We start from the raw sequence: 16,613 nt of genomic DNA on the forward strand, positions 1-16,613 counted from the left end.
CCGAGTTTACAATATTCTTGCATTATAAGTTGAACACTTGGCTTTTGCAAAGGTTTCAGGGAACTGCACAGGCAAATGCTTTCCCTTTTTTCCTCTTCTGGTTTGAGCTGATCCTAGATCGATGGTCGCTGTAACTCAGAAATTTTCCCTTGGGTTTCATTTCTCGTTCTGCTCATCTTTAACAAAAAAGCATAAAGAACACGCCTCTAAAATGACAGGTGTCTTACTCTATTAATTTGTAGCAAAGGTTCAGTTCGTAGCACTGCTGAGGCAGTGGCAGTATGCTTTTTTTTTCAGAACATAGATTTATTTTATTTAATTTATTCCATGTTACTAAATTTTGCTAGATGTCATCTGAAGCCATTTCATTCACAGATCATCCAAATGCATTCTCTTAACATTGGTTTCAATCTAATCTCTTTAGTTACAAGTTCCTAACCCTTGTGTTCATGGCAGATTTAAGCTGCTTTTTCTGAGGGAACCAGTAGTAATGTCTGGAAAATCAAGCAATTACTGTGATTTAAGAAAATCAGTTGCAGTTCAGCTTTAGTTCTGTTAGGAAGTGTAGAACGTTTTATGTTCAATGTGTTATCCGTTAGTCTAGCATCCTCTGATACAAACAGAAGAGCATGCCTTTGACATGCGGCCTGGGGAGCTTGTAAAGCTGATCTGAGGTAAGTATTTGGAAAAATGAAGTATTTTGTGCAATGTAAACTGAATCTTACCTAACAAAACACATTATCAGAAAATGGAACTCGGGATCAAACTTTAATGAATGGAAGAAAATCCGTGCCTTGCTAGCCTATGGAATTTTAATTTGCTTGTTTAGCAAGCATAACGGGGGTTATAGAAGCATACATTTAAAAGTACTTTAAAATCACCAGGGCATCTAAGGAATTTGAGACACCTGTAGGCCATGAATAATACTAATTGATATCTGTGAAGACTTTATGAAATCTGCACAAAAGATAGAATTTTGAGTGGCTTAAACCTTTATTTACAATTCAATACTGACAAGACTTTGCTGAAGCTTCTCTCCTTCCACCAATTTCTCCCCTTTAACCACTGAATTACTGGACTGGATGGAAATGTATCAATTAAACGTTGCCTCAAGCTTCAGAGGCTCTAGCAGGAGATGGGCATAGCCGCTCAAATTTAAGCAGTGGTGTACATCTAACTTTAGTAAAGTTCTTCAAAAATCAAAATCAAATTCCATTTCTACTTGTATCCAGGGCAGCAGTGAGCTCTGTGTTAACATACAAAATAAAAACTGGCTGCAGCAGATGTGGTTTTGCACCTGCCAGCTCTGGGTATTTTTCAGACCTTTGCATGTGCCTATGTGCTTATATCTGCAGCGTATGAGTTTCACAACAGAGATATGCAATGCCAACGGGTTTATAGCTAGTACTAGGAAAATAAGTATTCATACGTTCTCATTTGGATAGGATGGTACGAAAGTTAGAAAGAACATAACAGGAAACTACACAGTATATGCAGTGACACGATGATATTGAAGCCCTGAATCCAAACACTGTCGAGAGAGAAATTTCAATGAGCAATTTCTATCATAGAAGCTTTAAACATTGACACTCCATATGCCATCTTGAGCACTGGTTAGTGGTAAATAGCCTTTTTCTTTTTTTCTTTTTTTTTAGTATATTAATGGTATTTTGGTAGTATGTGAAATAATACACAAAATTCCTTTTGTGTATATGCTGCGTGTTTAGAGCAGAAGACAAAATTGAGTGTGCTCATATATGGTTCTTGTTTACTGTCTTCCAAACAACATTAAATCCTTCTGGTTATTTGCACAGGCAGCAGAGTATCAAAATTGCCAGATATGTTTATTCTGCTAGAGCAGCTTCAGGTTGGTCCTGTGAATTTATTTTCTCCTTGATTTTATGTATGCCGGTGGTTGTTGCTGCTGTGGTTGTAGCCATGTAGAGTGTTTTGTACCCATAAGACGTAGGATACCTCCTGGTTTGTTGTCTGTAGATGATGCAGTTGTTAATGTGCTGTTGCTTTTGACTGCTGTAATGGATGGCTATGTTGGCTTTTACTGGGCTCTATAAGGAAGTTCTGAATGGATTTTGAAATCATAATTCATCTTTTAAATACCCTTAGAAATCTTGTTTGACAGCTCATTGTTTGTGTCTTTAATCTAGGGAATTTATCCTTACATAAGATTTCCAGCAAAGCTCTTTTCTTACTGGGTGCATTCATTTATTTCAACATAATCACAGCTTGCAGGGCCTCGTTCAGTAATCCTGTATTAAAAACATTAATAACTTCCTGAAAATGTTTCATTCTGCTCTATGCATGAAATTTTTAATTTGAACTGACTTCTTCAGTTTCATTTTTGGTAAGAGAGTGGAGCCAAATCTGATTTTCTTCCAGTGAACTGTGAAAGACAAATTGACCAGAGCATTTCCTTGTTCTTCAGGGTTCCCTTCCCGGAGGGAACTACAGAGAAAATGACAGGTGAATGAAGGCAAGACCCAGGGCTCCAGATTCCATGTGAGAAGCATAAGGATTCTCTGTATGTGAATCTTAGGTCAGAGGACTTCACCTGTCAGCACATGTGGTGAACTTCTATAGGTGGTCAAGGGAAAAAGTGCCTTTGGTGTGGTGGCAGTGCTGGTAGGTTGCTGTTGGACCCAGGATTGATTTAGGCTCTCTCTCAGGCCCTTGATCAGAGAGCCGTGTCTCTTCCTACTGATAAAACTGGATGTAACAATGCTAACACTTCTGTGACAAGTTGAAAAGTTTGTTGGATGGAAATGGATCATGTTCTCAGCTGGCAGTGTTTTGCAGAGCTGCCTAGATGAACCCCAGCTACCTGCTGCTGAGAAGCATAACAGACGAGCGCGCTGCTTGGTCACGTTGCGTCTGCTCGATGCTTTTTGTTTGCTTGAGCATGGCTTGAATGAAGACAAAGAGTGGACTTATGCAGGCACCCCGTTATTATTTCAAATAGTTTATCCAAATTTTCAGGTGGGTGAAGCTGATTATTTGTTGTTGACAGAAGGACTGTGTTGGGAACTTGTCCTAACAAGCAGTAATTGTGTGATTAGGAGAGTTTAATGAAGAAAAGGAATTCTGATTCATTCATAGTATTTGGTTTGTTGACAGTTAATGTCATTTCCATTGAATGAAATCTGTCAGTGACACTTGTATTTCAAGCTCTGGGGAAGTGCTGGTATTCTGAGGCTCTGTTGTGTGCATCTAAGGCCCAAGTTAAAATCTGTAGAAGTCAGGAAGTATTCTTCAAAAAAAGTGGAAAACTAATAATATTCTTTGTTTCAACAGTTACTCGAGGTCTGGTTTATATGATGTGCTCTGTATTAATGATGTATTTATGTATTAATACAGATGTGTACATTCCAGGGGAATGAATGTGGAATAGCACAAGTCTGAAAGTGACAAAGGCTTATTTGGCACTTGTAGGTAGGTGTGGTGTTATGGTCAAATGCTGGTTTCCTGCCCTCCTGCTGTGCTTCGTGTTCATTGTGGATTTGCATCCAGAGTTATTAATTGATTTGCAGGTGAAAGGAAGGGGAAACGTTGATGTGGATGCTTTGTGTTTTATTTTGAAACAAGAAGGATGGCAAACATCTGAACAGATGTGGAATTTTATGTGGAGGTTTTCCTACTATGCTACAGAGAAATGAAACACGTTCAGAAATGCCCCAAAGTATTGGCAGCTTCTGCTGCTGTTGTGTTGTGCACTTCACAGGCGAGTTTCTACTAACAGAGGCGTGCAACAATCTGACTTATGAAATGGCTTAACTGTTCCTGGAGGAGATTGATCTTTGTAGCATTTCTTCCAATGAAAACAGTGAAGTGGATGCCAGTAGAAGCTGAAGGAAGAAATTTCTCACTTTAGAAAACAGATTTCTGTAAGTAAGCTCCTAACGTTCCAGCCTGGTTATTAGAAACAGAGCTCTGGTATGATGTTTGATGTTTGCTTTCCACCGTTCTGATGATTCTGCTGATGAAAGGCAGTGTCCTCCAGGAGCAGTTTCCCCGTGCCCTTTTATTTAGGGACAAGACAGGCCGTCTTACCACATAACTGAAGTTTGATTTGATTTTTTTTCAATGATTCTCAATTAGAATTGAGGAAGACATCTTTGCCATTTTATAATTCCCATCCAGTCATTACAAGACAGCACAAATCTTTGTCATAGGTGATGGATGTTTCACTTAATTGTTACTCTGGTGAGATTTTTGTTAGGGGTTTTCCACGAGTTGCTGCAGGAAAATTTCAGGGAGAAGGCAACGTGAACTTTATCAATGTATTTTTAAGAAACTGGGAGCCTTGGAGTCTTCAGTGTGACTAAGTGCATTAAAGATAGTGTTTAGAAAGTGTCTTGGATGTCACGACAATGTTCCATGCCCTTCAGAGAGCTGACTAATTGTTAACTGGATCCATTTTTCAAGTGTCCCACATAGATACACAGCAGATTGTCCATGTCCAAAAAGTGACAGAATTAGCTTCTAAATAATAATGAAGTCATGGAGATAACCTATCTGCAAATCAGTTTAATTTCATACTTCTCCTCTTTTCTATTTACTCTTTTTTCTCTCTTGATCAGTAACAGCTTTCTTTTTTCTCTTTTCTGCATAACATTTGCTGTAAAACTGGTTCAAGTGTCCTGTATTTGTCTTTTTCTTTCCAGCACTGGAATATCTTCCATCAGATGATATAATCGCTTCTTTTTCTTTTCATTTTGATTGATTATTTAAGTATTATCCTACTATTTACTTTTTCTTAAATCTTTGCCACTCTAATCTTTTGAGCGATCCAGCACTAACAAGCAATTATCTCCGTGTCAAAGAGAAAAGCATATTGAAGTGATTTATTTGAACTTTGGGCTGAGGCCCTCTGTTAGGGAACTACTTCCTGCATTTTCAGGATGAAAATTTTGATTTAGAAATAGCGTACATTTGCAACTCTTTTTTTCAGTTTGACTTCAGTGAAATCCTCTCGTATAGGGCCATACTTCTGCTATGTTTGTGGTTATTTTGAAATGACATGCAGTAATTTTTGAAACGGTGAAGAAATCTGTGAGAAGCTGACATTTTAATTATAGGTAATAATTTGGACTTACACCAGATAGGATCTCTGTAGTTAACTCCCTAAGAAGGCAAATCCCATGTACTTGGGAGTCTTACTGAACCATGCCATTCCTGTGAGAAAGGGCAAGCCTCGGGTTTGGGTGCTGTGCTGTTAGTTCGAGTGCTCAGAGTGCATGGCTTCAGCAGAATTCAACACGTATAAAAATGCTGCCATTCATACACCCTTCATTTCTTCCTTTTTGGTGTGGAACATAACATTTAACTTTGTGGGGACCAAGCACAGTAAGAGTGTTCTGTTGTGGGAGGGCTCTGTATGGGATCGTGAGTAAACTGTGTTCCTTTGTGCCTGCTTAGAGCTGGTGGTGCAGCAGGGCGGCTCGACAGATAGGGTCTGTGCTGAGCTGGGATTTCTGACAAAGTGTATTCCTTGGGCACTTGCTGAGTGGCATTTCCAGAACTTACATTCGTAGATATGTTACAAATAAAGCTTAGTTTATTCACACCTTACGTTTTTTTCTCCTTTGGAGAGAACAGTAAAACCAGAAATCTCCTACTAACTGGGAAGGGAGCAATAAAATTATACAATATTTTTCTCCCAGACAAAAATTTTCTAAGAGAAAAATAGAGATCACTGGAAGCTCGAATACTTGGGTAGGAATACTCAAATACTACAATAAGTTTTCTACACTTCGTATGGAAAAAAAGAAGTTTACTAAATTATGGATGCAACCAATAGAGATGTAGCGAGTAGTCAGTTATGCGAACAATTTATGTATCTATAGCTCTCTGAGATCATTTTTCTCACATTCTACAAGAATCTTCTGATCCAGATGATAAAACTATGAGTTTGCAATTGTTCTTTCTGCCTCCATGTGGGTGTGCATTGGATAAAATTAAGTTAATGAGACTTCTTGGTTGGAGCCTGTTTTTTGGTCTCGGATTTAAATAACCGCCAAAACTGAGCATTTTCATTTTGTCAGGAAATATTTTTTCTTATAGAGTGGGACATAATTTATGATATAAATGCATGGTGAATCAGGCATTGTAATGCAGATGACCCGATGTCCCTGTGTGCTTTCTGAAGTTGGGAGATGAATACTGGTTCATAAAAGTTCGTATTTAAAAAAGGGAGGGGAGAGAGAGAACTGGGGAGAAATTCCCACAGCTCAAAATATTTCTAAAGCTGCCTAACAAAGAGCCTTAACTCGCTGTATAAAGCTTTCTCTAAGCAACTTGGTGGGTCTGGCGTAAGTATCAACTTTGAACAAGATTTTCATTTCTAATCTTTTTTCCTGTCTCAATACTGAATTATGGTCAGAGTTTTCAGGTCATGCTTGCACCAGTGTGGCACAGGGAACTGCCCAAGGCTACAGCCTACAATCGGACTGTGTTGATTACTGACAAGTCCTACTTCTGACCTGCAGGGAATTGCATTCGAACCATTTTTGTCAGTGTTCAGTGAAGAAGTGAAATCTTCATCTCATTTCATGACATGAAAGTTATGTCTTCTACTTCTTTAAAGTATTCAAAGCCTCTTTCTAGGCCTTACCCCTTGTATCACAAACATGTTTGTGTTATAAGTTGGTCAGGTGGGGTTCGAAGGACAAAACTGAATTCTTGTGCAGACTTTTCTCATGTAATTTTATAAAAAAGATTGAAAGAACTGCACCCTGTTGCTGTAGTGTGACATAAGGGAAGTTTCTATAGGGAAACTCTTCGAATAATGAAAATCAGTGTGCATCCAGAAATAAGGAGGATTTGATTGTTTAAAGAGATGTTTTTGAGTAGCTTTATGTGGATTTACGAGTAACTTCACGTGGGCTATGTTTTGCATGAGACTGTTCTGCCTGTCTGAGTTGTGCTGGGGGTTATTTCTTCGACTTCATTCTGATTCCTGGCTGAGGCATTCACTTATTCCCAGAGTTCAGTTAGCGACCTGATTTACTTAGCTTTCAGTTTGTCTTCCAAAGTAACAAGAGGCACCCATTTAAGTGAGACTGTGGCCTTTGCTTCAGCAGTTCTTGTCTGAAAGCATTTTATAAAAATATATGATTAAACATGGCTTAATAACAGAAGTCATTAACATAACCCAGAATGTTAACATTCACTTTCTTAGACGTGCAAGGCAAGAAGCAATAGGGGGCTTTTTCCTCATCACGATTTACAACCCATCTCTTCTGCATCTCTCTGAAGTCACATGCAAGTATCGACTCCTGAAAAGAGTTGCATAAAAGTTTAAGTGTTGGAAATTAACTATAAAAACTGTCTGCTTTTCCATGTGGCTTTTTTCAAAGTATTTGATGCTGATAGCTGGAGAAGCCTGGTTAGTCTGCTTAGTGAGATCAAAAGGAAAAATGAGCTTCGGTTCAATCTAGAGTTGCCTGAGATTTATGGGTCCTGTGCTGCTCACTTGGCTTTTGTCTGTTTTTTAACCTGTAATTCTAGAGTTTGGCAGGCTATTTTCTCCGTCGAGGTCTGCTTGCTGTCTGGTGAGACATCATTTGTTGCGCAGCAATAACAACAAAGCAGGTGAAGAATGTAGAAGTACAATTTCCCTTTTTTTAGTTTTTCCTATACAAAATGATAAAAAAGCAGCTCACAGTATGAGAACTGTTAACCGAAAAAAGGGACATTCGGAGTCCACCTTAGACTGGGAGAACTCTGCAACTTAGCGTGTCCTCCTCGCACTATTCATGCATGTGGAATTTTTTCTCCCGTGGAAAGACTGCTGGCTCCGTTCCGTGAGTGTATGCTTTGAGTTTAAGGCTCTTGTTACAGATCTTGTCATAAAGGTTGGTGTTTTGGAGCACAAAATGCTTCATGCACAGCTGGTCTGTATGAAATAATTGACAGTTCTATAGCCCAATTGTTACATTGCTGCTTCCTGGAAGAGACAAATTGGCTTCACCAGTTTAATCCTCAAACATGTGGTCCATATTCAAATGTGAAATGAGGCGTAACTGTGAACAAGCTTTATGTTTGGTTGGATTTATTTTGGGATATGCCAAATATATATTCTATGCGTGTCGCCTGGGTTCTTGTAGTAAGTTGCTACTGTGACCCTTTTATCAGACTAATATCTCAATTCCTCTTATTAGGAATGTGTTGTACACCGGGCCAAACCTTAAGCTTCAAGTGTGTTCCACTGAGGGGCATTTTTAATGGAATGACTGTTTCCCTTAGTCATATATTGTTTCTGCTTTCTGTGAATCAGATCTCAGGCTCAGTTCTGGAAAGTAATTTATTAAAAACTTCTGTGTAATACACTCTTCTGGAAGGCTACCTCTATGCTGTCATTGTCTTTCTAACTCCAGCTGAAGGATTTTCGATCCTCTCTGATTGGCGTCATGTTACACAAATTTCTGTTGGATCTGGAATGGTTGGACGTACTGATTCGGGGGTTGCGCGTTGGGAGGAGATCTAGGATCAGTTTTGTGTTTTGATTACCGGGCTCAATACCCAGACTGCAATTGCCCTCATTTGGTTAAATAATTCCGCTGGGGTAGTCATGGGAAAGTGGTTTTGAATAGATCAGTTTTGTCTGTGTTGGGATGTGTTGCTGTTCCAGCAGTTGGGATTGCTCCTCTTCGGAGTTGAAATGGAGGTAGGTGTTTGTGGAGGTGGCCAGGCATCTGTGTAATGCAGCTATCTTCAGAGTATTAACTGCAGAGCGTGTGAATTCAGCCAGAACTGCTAGCTTGAATACACGCATGCTCTGTGTCAAGGCAAACACATACATGGTACATTTGGGAAAAACTCCCATAGTAATTGCCTTCAACTTCCCCTGTTCCTTGAGCTAGGCAGGAGACTTACAATGCTACAGTAAACCGTAGCTAAAACTGATGTAACTACAGATGTATGCCTTTTCTCATATATATATATATATATATAAAATTTTGGTGGTGATTTTTTATAGATGTAGATGTATTGTTATATGGTATTTAACCAGTGACAATTTAGAAATCTGCTGGCAAATAAAAGGTGTAGGAAAAACTAGTTCTGCAATAAAAAGCATAGACGGGTATTGTACTAGCAAGTGATGTGCATTTAGAGTAGAGGGCCACAGATTGCAATAACTTGAATCATTCGGTAAGAGGATGAAAGGTGAACATTTATGGGAAACTTGATAGGAAAAACAATCGTATATTAAAGGAGAAACATGAGGAAAAGCTTAGTGCAGAGAGAAAAAACAGTGAGTGACAAGAAAATAGTTGTGCAGTTTGGGGGAAGTCTAGAAAGAGTCAAAGAGAAGAAAAGTGCCATAAAATGTGGGGGAAAATACCCGAAGGGACAGAGTCAGAAAATAGCCATATACAAGCAAGTATGTGTGAAAGGAGGAAGAATTGCATTAGAAGACGTGCTATATCATAGTAAGTATAATCACCTACATGAATCTGGCTCATTATGTTTCTTCCAGTGCTGACTTGGAATAGATTTGGAACTGCTGACGTAGCCATAGACTTTCAGAGAAAAAAGTCAACGTTAATGGTGAGGAATTAATTTTTGAGAAGCATTTCAAATGATTCTCTCCACGTTCCATGTATTACAGAAAACCTTTTAGAGGTATTTTATGATATATTCTAATAGCCTTTACAGATCAGCAAAGAGTGAGAAAATGTATTACAATTACACAAACTTATTTGATGTCTGGTGTTTTGGGATGGATTTAGGAAGCTCATCAATAAAACTATGTAGATTAAAATCAAATCCACATGTTTTAGTCTGTAAAAGCAGACATTTATAAAATGAATTGGTATATCATGTTACTTTTGTTTTTCTTTAAGATGGCTTCATGTGAATTAGGATCAAGTGCAGTGTTAGGAGAAGCGTTGGAACGTGCTGAAAGGTGTTAGCCTGATACACAACATCACCTCGCCTAAGCTGAGGCAGGCTTTGAGGGCTTGCGAGTTGTTTCTGGTACAGGAGAAACTGATGAAAGCAGCAGATATTTCTTGTCATAGTCTAGTTTCTCTGTCAAGAATGTATGCAAAATCTGTTTTTTTGTTGTTGTTGTTGTTTTTTCCCCTGAATAAAGTGTAAAGGAAACGAGTAACCAATCTCTTTGCTCACTGTTTCAAGCCTTGCAGGTTTTCCTCCAGGTTCTTGCTGTCTACCTGGAGCTTTTGGGTTCTGTCAGAGGTTCTTCCGCAGGATGCTTTTACTTCCATCACCCTGCCCAACTCCATTTCTCTCCCTCTCTCTCCCTATTGTTTCAGCTATCTATTTCATACTGTATACGTTTAAGTTTTTGCTGCATACAAGTCTGATATTGTAATTCTTGTCCTGAGAGAGCTTCCAACAGTCTGAACCTGACCAGTAAATGGGCATTTTTAGCGCGGAACATCTGCAGAGAGGGCTGACAGCATATCTAGCAGCAGTACTGCATTTTCATCTTTATCTCTGAATCTTTCTTTCATAATTCTGCTTGTTATGGTTATTTTTTTTCAGAGGACACTGATGTTTTACCTTTTCAAACACAAAAAGAAAAATTTACTTTCTGTTTCCTAGTGACACTCTTTGATCAGAAGATTGTGTTAACAATCTCTCTTTTTAACTTCAAGACCAAGAGAGGAATGCCCAAGGGTGACATAAATCATCTATAGTTCCAAGAGCCTTTTAAGTAAAGAATTTTCTCCTTACAGGATTGAAACTTGTGATCTGTCATCAGATCTTGAGTTACTTATTTGAGATTTAAGCACCACATTTTGCTTTTCACTGCATTTAGGGGAAGCTATTTATGTAGCCAAGCTTTTAATTTTTAGATAAATATTTAAAATCCTGATGGTTTTGCTCACTTGTGTCAACTACTAGCAGAATAACTTCAAATGTTTGCAAGTGTTCCGAAGGACAGCAGCATGCTGGCTAATGAGATAGCTAGGTTGTATGGACGAAATGCACAAGCCTTTCTTTTTAACATACAAATCGAGGTCTGGATTGACTGTGATTTGTAGCACACAGGCCAGTTTGTTGTAGGACATCTTATCTTGTTTGTGAAAAGCAACAACGGCAAAGTAATATGCTGTAAAAATCTCATACTTTTCCGATTTCTGAAAATAAATTACAGCACAGGCCTCCCATGTAGCAAGTGATGCATTGGTCGGCTTCTTGCTATCACTTCAAACCTGCAGGGATCGTTTGCAGGCTGAGTGCACAATTAGGAGCAGTGCAGTCTTAATCGGATTGGGTGAAACCAGTTGTGAAGCTGTGCACTTGGGAAGAGCTTCAGGTGTAAAGCAAAGGAATTCTTAATTTTATCCCCTCTTAGAAGAAGCCTTGTTTTCACAATTGTGTCAAGAGAATCATTTATTTTAACTAAACAGAAATATTTAGAATGTAACAGACGTTGCTGATGGGATTTCAGGTCATGCTGCAGGACAGATTTTGGATGGTAACTTCTGCTACTATTTTAAATATTTATGCTTAAAATTGTTGGATTTGCTAAGCAGCTGCAATGCTAAGGATATTTTCTGATTGCAGCTGCCTAATGGGAAAGTATGTTGAACTGGAGAATACTAATTGCTTATTAGTCCTGGTAAGTTAAGAAAACTTCTGTCTAGAACTATTTAGAGTGATAAGGCTTTTGTGACATCAGGTGATAAGACTGAAAAAGTCAGTGAAACACTCAGCTTCTGTCAACGTTACTCATAGTTCGATTTAAACAAAAAGAACATTGACCCAACCTTTTTCTTGTTCATAAAGAGAAGGGATGAAATGCTTGAAATATATTAGAAAGCAAAGTTTTGCATCGATGTTCATCGCTGAGGAAATTCATTTGAGATTTTAAAAGTTGCCACCCCTTGAAAATAACATCTGTTAAAACACGGCAGTCACAGAGGAACATGCTTCTGTGCATCCGTTCTTCTTTCATTGTGCTTTTGACTTACAATACGTAGGTTACCACATATTGGGACTCATTTTTAGTAAATGGCTACTTTAGCTAGAGTAATTTGCAATTTCTGTAAAGGAAATTATTTCATTAGAGAATGTGTGGTTTGTAGGAAGAAAGCATGGTGCTTTTTAACTTCCGTAAGTTGATTTCAACCACTGATAGCCATCAACACAATGTTTTGTGCAGCCCACAAGATAAAACAATCCCTCGAGATATGAATCTTTTTATTTGAAATAAAAACTTGTCAACTAATTCCACGGCATTGTAGTTTGTGTTAATACACTTCTGCCAAAAACATTTAGATCCTAGATACATAAATCTTCCGGGAGCCACAATGAACATTGTGTTAGCAAAAGATATCATTAGTTTTCTACCACTTAGCAAAGGAAAGGATGGGGTTTCAGTCCCTGTCACAGCGTTGATCTCAGAGGCGTTTGCCTTTATTTATTTATCTCCGTGCACGCGATGAGGTGGCAGAACCGAGCAGGTCTCGTGCTCGCAGCAGCGGTGAGATAGTCCAGGTCTGATCGTTGTTGTAGAGCACCTTGCTTATGTCAGTGCGAACTGTTTGACTGTGAGACTGAAAAACATTTAAACAGAACGCACGAACCATACAGCTGGGACGCCATAGGAAGCTTTGCGTTTTCTCCTCTTTGTTTTTGTTTTGAAGACCTTGCTATTCCCCTATCCTTTTCCTTCAAAGGACGGCGTGTTTATTTTGTATTCCCTACAGTAAAACGGAAAGACACACCCTTCCTTCATCTCAGCTAAGTTTCAAGCAGGGGATGGACTATTTAAATTGGAGCGTGCCAGGAAAGGCAGACTGCTGCCGGCTGCTGCTGCGGTGGGGGCCGGGGTGAGCTGGGGTGGGCAGCGGGGCAGTGCTGCAGGAAAGGAGGGCACTTTGTCTGGGCTGGGAGATCAGAAGTTGGAGGCTCTACAACTTGGCAATTAGGGATTAACCCAGGCTGTCAGAGCAGTATCAACAGTAAAGTGATAAGGCTGAGGAAAACTTGTCTGCTCGTCTTCTGGTGGTGATAAAAGGCTCTGCTGCCTTGCTCTGTGCATGTGAAAATGGGAGGTTTGTAATTGCAGTTATACTTTCTTAAAATCTTTCAGATACGCTTGTGATGTCCAAATGCCCTGCTGCTGTGAGGCCATTTTAGAAGGTCTCGTAAGTCAGTGGCAATGCCTTCAGTTCTGGGTATTGACGCATCCTTGTGATGCTGTAGACTTTTATCCCAGGTCGAAGCAGAGATGAATGACTTCTGCTGACTCACGGATCTGACTGGAAGCCGTGTGTCCGGGCTTGGCACAGCTCTTCGCCTGAACTAACGTACCTCCTCTCTGCAAAGGATCTTGCAGACATGTCAGCGATGTATTACAGAACAGAAGAGACAAACGTTACATCCAGTTGCGCTCTGGATGCAGTAATTCTGCTGGAGCCGGTGAAGGTAGTCTGTATTTTCACTGATGTAAGTGGAAACAGAAACATCTTCCATGTAACTTAAAACACTGCACAGCAGCGTGGCGTAATTTTTTAACTTTACATTTTGCAGATACTATATATAGCCTGGTTTATGTCTTTTCTAAGTGGCAGTTGGTATAAACATAGTATCGTTGAATAGAATGAAATATGTGAGAAGTTCCCCTTGGAAATGAAGGGAAGAGGTTATTAGAAACAACCTAATTCAAATTAAAGTGCCTGAAGTGTCACACTTGCTTTGGTGCTAAAAAGCTGGCACACCTGGTGAAGGGAAGCAGCTAAAGCATGCGTATGGATTAAAAAGTAAGTGTGCTTCTCTGATTTCCTCTGGCACTTCTTCTAAAGGGTGTTTCTTTTCTCAGCTGGGAGGATATTTTCTTTCCTCATCCTCCATGGCAATTGTACAGTACAAATAAGGGCAAGAACATGCAGAACCATGTTCTCTACTTCTTAGATTTAAGAGTTCTTACAGTTCTTACATTTCAATGAAGTAGGAAAATAAATTGGGATTTTGACCAAATAGGACATCTTTTTGTGTTCCACAATCTTCAAAGAGCTGCTGTCTTCCATTCCTTTTCATGAGCCAGGCAGTGTTTTTTACATATTCAGAAACGATGCTGCAGAGTCTGAAGGTTTGAGTCTAGAGAGCTGCTCTTTGACTTTCCTCTGTCTTCTTTGCCTGGTGCCTCGGTGACCAGTTACTGCACAACCACAGGCTGTATTTCCTAGGTCCAGCATTGGCTGTCATTTTTCATAGGGTGTTGGTTGAAGTATGTCAGAATAATAAGTCCTGAAGGTATTATACCTCATTAGTTTTATGGTCATTTTGGCAGTATTTGAAGATTTTTTTAAGGGGAAGAACATGTTTATTATCGTGGAGCTGGATGTATGGCTAGAATGCTTCAGCTGCTTTTGGAAGATTGCAACTTGCAGTTGCCTTTCTAAATTCAAATTAGCAAAGATGATGTGTTTATAGAAAGTAAGTAAATACTGAATAAACAGTAAATATTGAAATGTAAGTGTAGGTTTAGAGATGAATTGACATATTTTTGAAAATCCATTTTTTCTTTATCAAGTCGCCTTTTTCTCCTCCTGGTTTCCACAGTTTCGTTGAGGCAGAATAACACGTGTATATGTGAAAAATGACTGTTCGTGTCTCAACCTAACTAAATATTTAAGCATATACAGTTTGCCTACGTATATACTACTAAAGCAATGGCTTCCTGAATCAGGATTTAACAGATTACACCTGAGGTGATGCTGTTCTTGGAACCTAGGCTTCGTTACTGCAGTACGTGGGTCCTTCTGGTTCTATATGTTCTTATGTAGGATTTCCCGGCGAAGTGGTACACTTCTGAAGAAGGCAGAGATCCCCACTTCCATACGGAGGTTGTAGTGCTTATGCTGGGTATTATTAAACCAAACGCTGCAGTCTGATTCCCAGAGCATGACATTGGCTCAGTTTCCAGTGCAATGCAGGGAAGGATGCAGGTGTTTCTGGGCTGGATTCAGAACAGCCAGAATTGCCTGTGCTGGCCAAGAGGAACTCGAAGTGAATGTGCTCAGGGATACTGCAGGACAGAGGTGCCTTCATTCTAGAAATGTGCTTTTTTGGGATCTTGCACAGGGACTCTGAGCTTCAGATTTAGAAATCATATATGCCGTTAATTAGAAGCATAATTTCTCATAGATTTCAGTGGCTATCGAGATTCAAAACAGTACTTGGAAACCATAATGTCTTAAAGCAACAAAGATGAGCAATAGTAAATATTTCACAAGAAACGTGAATAAGGACTGCTAATATATTGATTGTGCTTAATGGAAAGCTAAGCTAGATGAAGTCCCAGTGGGAGGATCTGGTTAGTGTCTTTAATGGTTCAATGGTTGCTGTCTTTAATTTTTTGTTATGTTGGTGTATTTGAACTTTGATGTTACAGTCTTTGTTGCCATGACTTGTTTCTTGCAGTAGAACTCTTAATTTACTTAGTTTGTAACGCTGGAAGGTTCATCCATGCTGGCAGAGAGATCGGTTGTTTCCCATAGGAGTGTCCAAGCTGATATCTTCCCTTAATATAGAAGGATTGGACCAAACTTGAAAATAATTTGCATCAGCCACTGTTAGAAAAAAAACAGCAGAGAAAACCTTGCTGAAAGTTCTTGGATTGACGATTTACCTTACTTTGGTTTTTACAAATATCATGTACAAAAAGTTCTTATTACCATTTTCATAGAGTTTGGAGTAAATTAAGATTTTATCTAAATTTTACAGAGTAATCATGGGCAAATTAGGATTATTAAATAATCTTAAAACATGCTATTTCTGAGATACATTGTTATTGTGCTTTGTTTTTCTTACACTACTGTTTGCAGACTTTTTCATTCAGAGATTTAAAACTTCATTTAAATCTTAATCATTTTTAGCAGAATGTTTGCGACAAACCAAGGTGGTTATGTTGAGTGACCCATGAAGCTTTCAAAGGTGTAAGTCTCAAGAGCTTCTTAGTAGATCTTTCCCAGCTGGTGCTAAAACTATGTTTGGTTTTCAGTATAGCCAAGACTGCTATTCTGTTCTCAAATTTTAAATTACATGGTTAAGTACAATTCTAGCATATGTTTCTTCTACTCATTTTGAGCTTTTTGGCAACTGAGCAATCAGTGTTTTCTTTTCTGGTTAAGTTAGTTTCTTTTAGATAGTTTTAAATGTTTTTGTTTTTCTTTGTGATTGAAATTACATAGCAATACCCTTTTTACTGTCATGTTACATGATGCCATTCCTGTTTCCTAGTGATGGATGCTGAGTGCCAGATGGTACTCTTTGCTGGTCTTACAGGTGTAGATGTTTCTGCAGGACAGGGTAAGACAGAGGTATTTAAAAAGAATGTAAAAAATCTTTTGTGTGTGTAGCAGAATTGACTTCCTCTCACTTCTTTGCATGTTTTAGCTGCACTTATTATCAGCTTCACGTAGCACGATGTGAGAGACGATTTCACACTACAGAAATTCTTCTGATGAAATTGAGGATGATTACAATACTCTAACATGGATGTATGGGTACACGAGGCGTGGGCAGACACTCACCCACTGAAAGGTGCTTACCTGCACTCGGGGAAGGAGAAGCCTCCTTCCAGGAGCTCGATTGGATTCATTAGAGGTGGCGGC

At 39.1% G+C, this 16,613-nt stretch overlaps 1 protein-coding gene across 8 annotated transcripts in view; it reads left to right on the forward strand.

Annotated features, from left to right (window-relative positions):
- The window catches only part of B3GNTL1 (UDP-GlcNAc:betaGal beta-1,3-N-acetylglucosaminyltransferase like 1), a 127,517-nt gene that overhangs the window by 61,805 nt on the left and 49,099 nt on the right, over nucleotides 1–16,613 (forward strand). Inside the window, exon 1 of one of the 8 annotated variants that reach the window (XR_004755146.1) lies at nucleotides 2,891–2,994. The exons of the other annotated variants lie outside the window; for them this stretch is intronic. The gene's annotated coding sequence lies outside the window, so the exon portion shown is untranslated. Of the gene's footprint in view, nucleotides 1–2,890; nucleotides 2,995–16,613 lie in introns of those variants that run through there. 8 annotated transcript variants of the gene reach the window in all.

This window comes from Oxyura jamaicensis, chromosome 18, assembly GCF_011077185.1.
Source record: "Oxyura jamaicensis isolate SHBP4307 breed ruddy duck chromosome 18, BPBGC_Ojam_1.0, whole genome shotgun sequence".
Classification (NCBI taxonomy): Eukaryota; Metazoa; Chordata; class Aves; order Anseriformes; family Anatidae; genus Oxyura; species Oxyura jamaicensis.